The sequence below is a fragment of the Sinocyclocheilus grahami genome, unplaced genomic scaffold, assembly GCF_001515645.1.
Source record: "Sinocyclocheilus grahami isolate Dianchi unplaced genomic scaffold, SAMN03320097.WGS_v1.1 scaffold64.1, whole genome shotgun sequence".
NCBI classification, from domain to species: Eukaryota; Metazoa; Chordata; class Actinopteri; order Cypriniformes; family Cyprinidae; genus Sinocyclocheilus; species Sinocyclocheilus grahami.
In genome coordinates, this window is record NW_015505243.1 from 1,127,054 (window position 1) to 1,133,481 (window position 6,428).

A 6,428-nucleotide genomic window follows, 5' to 3' on the forward strand; every position below is an offset into this window, starting at 1 on the left:
TTCTCATGTCAGTACAGGGTAAATCACTCTGGACAAAAAGACATCTGCCCTCATTGTATAGACATGTATGTCTCTTGTGTCTTCTATTGTTTTTGTGATTAAGGTAAAGTAGTTTTCATAAACTGTTACCAGTTGTTAAATGATTGTGATTTTAATGGTAACAGACTCAAAAACATATTAATTGGTTAATGGTAAAGTCCCCCTCTCTATATACGGCGAAAAACTAATTTTATGGTAAAATAGAGTTTTTGGAAGTGAAAAAGAATGTACAATTTACAGTGAAAAAAACGTAAATTGACATTCCCAGAATTCCCTGCGTAACATTTCACATTTGATGTTTTCTCTTTCAAATCAAGCGTAGCGTTAGTTCTGCAGGTCACGTTAGTCAAGCTCGCATCAGCTGACCCTCAGCTGAACCCCATCAACCTATGGGAATACGACACCTATCTAAGCATTCATATATAAGGTCCCTCAGTAGTATCAGCAGTTTTCGCATTGCTCAATAGCTAATTACCCTCCTCCATCCCCAGCTCCTCCTCTGTCAGTCGGGATTCAGCCTTCTGATTCTCCTTTGAATCAGACTAATTCTAAAATGTGTACATAAAATGATTGAACTTTAACAATATCTGCAATACATTTATGTTGGTTCTGTTCTGTTTACCCTGGGGGGTTATCGCTGCTCTCCCTGCTCTCATTCATGCTAGGCTGCATGGATGCGCAGGGAGTTCTTGCCCAGAACAGAATCATACCGCCAATCCAAACTGTATGCTAATTGTCAATCATCTTTGACGATAGTGGTCCTGACAGAAATAACTATGTTTCTTCTTAGTTTTTTCTTATCAGTTCATTAGGGTTGTATGTTACATCTAATGTTGTTAAATTAATGTTTATTTGCATTAGGTTAGTGTCATGTGTTACCATGTTGGTGTTTAGTATTTGTGTGAATGACACAGCGCACCTTCGATATATATCAGTATTTTTCTTCTCAGCTAATGGAAAAGCTGCATGTGATGAGCTTTAGTTTATCATGTGACTTTCTCATCCCCACCTGCTTTTGGTGGTTATCAGTGTATTATAAAGGTACTAAACAGATTTCAGTACTTCAATAGGTAGGTATATTAACAATCAGTGTCGGGTAAGTTACTCAACAAAAGCAATTGATTACAAATTACTGATTACTACTTGAAAATCGTAATTTGATTACATTACTAATTACTGCATGTAAAAAGTAATCCGATTACTAATTACTTTACTTTTAAGTTACTTTGAAAACATATCAAACCTAAAAATAAATACACTACAAAGTGAAAATTGTAGTTCTTTCAGTAATTTAATATTGACTGAAAAATATTACAAATGTATGAAAACAGCAACTTGACTTCAAGATTTAATAAAACTTAACATTCTTAGTATAAACCTGCCTAACTGTGAAAAATATTTAAATGTGCCTATACAGTGTTTTATATACATCATTGCTTGCTGAGTGTAGGGTATATGTGTATGCTGGCTTAACTGTGTTTAACTATGTGAGCATTAAAGGCAGAAAAAAACTTTTTTTTTACTTTTCGATAAGACTTACTTCATTTAAAAGCAGACACTTCAAGCTTTCCATAGACATGTTTCTCATGTCTGTGTGTAAAGTATTCTCTGAGTTTTGGTTCGTTTTAGTGACGCGTTTCAGAAAGAAGTTCGCGGAGACTGAGACAGCTGAAAGCGCACCCTGTATATTTTCTTTATTTTACAAAAGCACAATCTTTAGTTGATATTGTGAGTGTACACAAATAAAAGTAGACCCTTCACAGATTCAAATGATAAAATCTATCTATCTATCTATCTATCTACCTATCTATCTGTCTATCTGTCTATATCGTTTTAGCTATCCATCTAATTGGTCTAGCTATTCTAGCTATATCTGTTGTATCTATTGGCCATCAATAGTGAAAGATGATTTTTTGCGGGTGTAGTTACAGTATCTACCAGCAGAGGTTAACGGAATCATGCTAACCAGGCAATCTTTGCTGGTTGGTTTGGGGCTATTTTATGGGGGGTTTTTTGCAGACAGTTTGTCTCTACTTTGATGTAGAGTCTTTGTAGCAACCCTTTAAAATGCAGCCTACCAACCTACTTTTTTGCTGAGTGTTGCTGAGTTTCTCATATTCACAGATCTGTCTTTGTACTTACAGGTGACCCTTGGAATAGCTGTGTGAATCTCAAATCACTGAGGAACAGAGTCAAAGGGGGAGTTTTGCTGTGTTGTATTTTGTGATGCCAGGTGAGGACGTTAATAAAGCCGATGTTACAGACTATGAAGGACGAACTGCTAACACTGCGAACTGAAAATACTTATTTGTGCATCTTTGTCAAACACTTGAAAGTGCATCATAGATAGAATGTGTCCAAAAGCTTTTCTCATCCAGAGGAGCTTTGCGGATAGCACAATGCGATTTGGAATTTGCGATCTCTTTGTCCCATTTTTACATCAGAAAGAGTATTGTGTGGTTATTGCGTTGAGGTTTTAGCATGAGACATTTACAGCGGTTCAACTTTGGACATGCAAGCACTAACCAAGTAAAAAAAATGTTGAAAGACCACCAGATTTGATAAAATTACAGATCCTGACTGACCCTGAAGAAAAACTCTCCTCACCTTTAACCGTACAGCAAAGTCACTGCTTTGTCAGCTCATAATACACAATTTTATTTAAAGGGGTCATAGGATGCCCATCTTCCACAAGTTGATATGATTCTTTAGGGTCTTAATGAAAAGTCTGTAACATAGTTTGGTTAAAATTTCTCAATGGTAGTGTAAAAAACACCTTTTTTACCCTGTCAAAAACAGCTCTTTTTTGTAGCATTTTCCTTTAAATGTTAATGAGCTCTGCTGACCCCGCCCCTCTCTTCCGAGCTGCTCTCAGAGAGACGGTTTACTTTAGCCGCATTCATCGTGAAACTTGCTTAATAACATTATTAAGAAAGGCGATTTGCAAAGATTCATTACAAAACATTATACTCACTTCTTCTGTAGATGAGGCTGGATCATGAATGATTCGAGCGAACATAGACGCATTTATGTAGATCGGGGGCGCATTTCCTTCAGAAACAAACGTAATCCACTGTGAGTTCAGCGGCTCAGATGTTGGGAGTAAATGAGGACTGCTAAGTTCATTATTACATCCAACAACAGAACACCTCAATCGCTTAGGAGTCATTCTTGTCTACATCTGCTCCAGCGGTGAAACAATGGCGGACTGATGACAGCTCACTCAGGGCGGAGCTAAGGTAAGACACCAGTCCAGTCTGTGCTGAAACGCTACGGTCAATCAAACTATCGTGGGAGGGGCATCTGAGATCGGCTGGATTTGAGATTTGGGAAAACATTTAACGAGATTTTAAAAAAAAAACACTGGGTGGATTTTTATCAGTATAGGGTGGTTATGTTCACACACTGCAAACACACATTTCAGTTCAAACAACTTGTAAAAGTGCATGTAGCATCCTATGACCCCTTTAAGAATGAATTAGACACTATTTTGAGCCAGTTGTGTATTTGAAAGCTTTGTGCATCTTATGTATCTAATATTTATTTAAATTATTCTAACTAGGTGTTATTAATTAGCTCTATTTATTTATTTATTTTTCAAAAAATGTATTTGTTTATCTAATGTTCATGATTGATCTCCTTGGCCAAAGACATGTTGGTGCTTTTATAAAGAAACCTGTAGGAGAGGACAAGAAGATTTCAGAACTAAATATCAAAACAGCATCCAGAATGCACCATATTAAAGAATAATATACAGTTTAACTTGTTACACATTGTGAATAGGGGAATCTGCAGAAGGTTTAATGGATGTGAGTATTATTTTGTGTGTTCTGAGGTGGTTATTTTGTGTTTGACTGACAATATGCATGGGAAAGTCTATCTGAAAAGTCTTATTATGTTACATGAGTAACATGACTGCTGTGTTTTGCTCACATCATGTTAAAGAAATGCCAGTTCATGTCTTTCTATTTACTATTTTTTACATCAGTGTTTTAGGATGCCCATATATTCTGCTGAGTTCATAATGCTCAAGTAAATGCAACACCACAACACTGGCTGTGTCTATGAAGATGTCATATTTGAAGAAGTATTGATGTTGAAGGGTACAATCAATAATAGAAAGAGCAAAGCAATCAATCGTAATTAAAACTGAGTGTTGATGGTAAGATTAAAACGGAGTGCTGTTGGTAAGAAAGCTTTGCCACAATAATTCCTACAAGAAATAACAACAGTGGGACACCGTGCTGTGAATAAAGCTCGTAGTTTTCTGAATCTTTCAGTGTTTCTGTTTTCAAAAATCATTCAATAAAGCCCTACAGCAACATTTGATACATAGAAAATATATATGGTCGTGTGTGCTTTCCACGCATGCCTGAGAACAAAATAAATGTTTTAATAACATCAAGGCCTATTGTTTTATTTGCTTATAAAGATCTATAATGTGTTTTCTGTATATTTCAATGCATGCAACATCCACATTTGTACACTTACAAATTGTATTTTGCACAGGCTCTCTAGTAATAGTGCACCCAAAATGAACATTGTATCATTATTTACACACAAACCATAAACCCATATTCTTCTATATTTTAATGGAAAACAAAAGGAGAATACATATGCAAATGCTCAATTTCACAAAATCTTAATGATTCATTCAAGAATCAGACTGATACAGTTCTCAAGTTCAACTCACTGATTCACTTTTTAGTAAAAGCTCACAGTGAATAATAATATGTACAACATCAAAAAATTGAATGCACAAATCAAATTGACTACTTTTATATTTTATGGTATCTTTATGTTGCTTTTGAGTCCTTTTTGGAACTTTAAAGCTTCCCATTCATTGTAACTGCATGGAAAAGTGTGACATTTCGTTATTTGGGTGAACTTCCTTTACAACCATCAAGTCAGATCTCAATATAGTTCTTTCTTGTTACAAAGATTCACTTATTTTAATGAATGTTAACACATAATGGTCCAAGTTCTCATGCATTTGGCATGCACTACTATTGCATTGTCACATGCAATGCACAAACCACTTTACTTAGGTATAAATATTAAAGCGAATCATTCTGTCCCTATTTACAGGAGTGCTCAAATTATGTGTGACAGTATGTAGGTAAAAAACACATAATGGTCCTGTAAAGATGGTGGATCTTTTTCCTTTTTACAATAAATGATCTCTTTTTCTCTGTGTTGACACCAGAGGAACCATTAGGCCATTGCCAGCACAGTCTACTCACAGTCTGAACGCCTTAACACTAAACCTAGAAGACAGACGTGTGCGCTGGAGGTGAAGAAATGATGACATCTGATGATGGGGCAATAGGAGTCTAAACACAGGGTTGCTACAGAGAGACTGAAAGACTTGACGGAGTGAACATTCACCACCAAATTATCAGCTGCTCACACATCAATCAGCCGTCTGTCAGAAATATGGAATTATGACACAATTGCCGGCCTATAGATTCAGGGGCCACGAAAAGTTCAAGAACTTTTTGTGCTAGGGAATAGAATAAAATAATTGAAATGACGTATTTTCATTGTATTAAAGGGGTCATATGATGCGATTTCAATTTTTCCTTTCTCTTTGAAGTGTTACAAGCTCTTGGTGCATAAAGATGTCGAGATGCTGCTGTGTGTTTCGTTGTGAAAGTGAAACTACTTCGTTTGGCCTTCCAAAAGAGGACGATATCTGCTTCGTCATGATCGGCGGATCGGCTTTCACCATGAACGAAGCGGAGTCCAGCCCGGGGTCGTCACATGAGGTTGCCGCAAGCCCTCCGGACGCTCCTTCGTCGAATCCGCCGGCCACGCCGTTCTCAAGCTCACCGGCCTCCTCTCACTCTAGCCCTCCGTGCCCAAACTTTGTTTGGTCTTCCAAAAGTTGTAAGTTGTATTTACTTTAAATTTATTTGAAGAGTAGATGCAATGCCGGCTGTTCTGACTCACAGACTGTAAGTACGTTTTCATTTAAAGGATTTGCCGCTGATGATTCAAATACGCGTTTTGAGCAGTGTAGTGTTTGTAGTTTGTCATTTCTCCGATCATAAATGCAGACATGGTTTTATGTTAACATGTAAAAAGACAGTATAAGTAATTATAATCCGTAATTATGTCCCCACTGGATGCAACAAATGCCTCGTTTATAATGGGTTTTCATGTTTTTGAATCATCGCTCCGGCCTGACAGGGCATCATCACAGTATGTGAGGGGCGTAACATTTCCGTCACATGCTTGAGGTATTCGGCCAATCACAACGCATTAGATAGCTGGCCAATCACAGCACACCTCGCTTTTCAGAACGATGAGCTTTGTAAAAATCCACACGTTTCAGAAAGGCGGGGCATAGAGGAGAAACAATGTACAGTATGTGGAAAATAATGTGT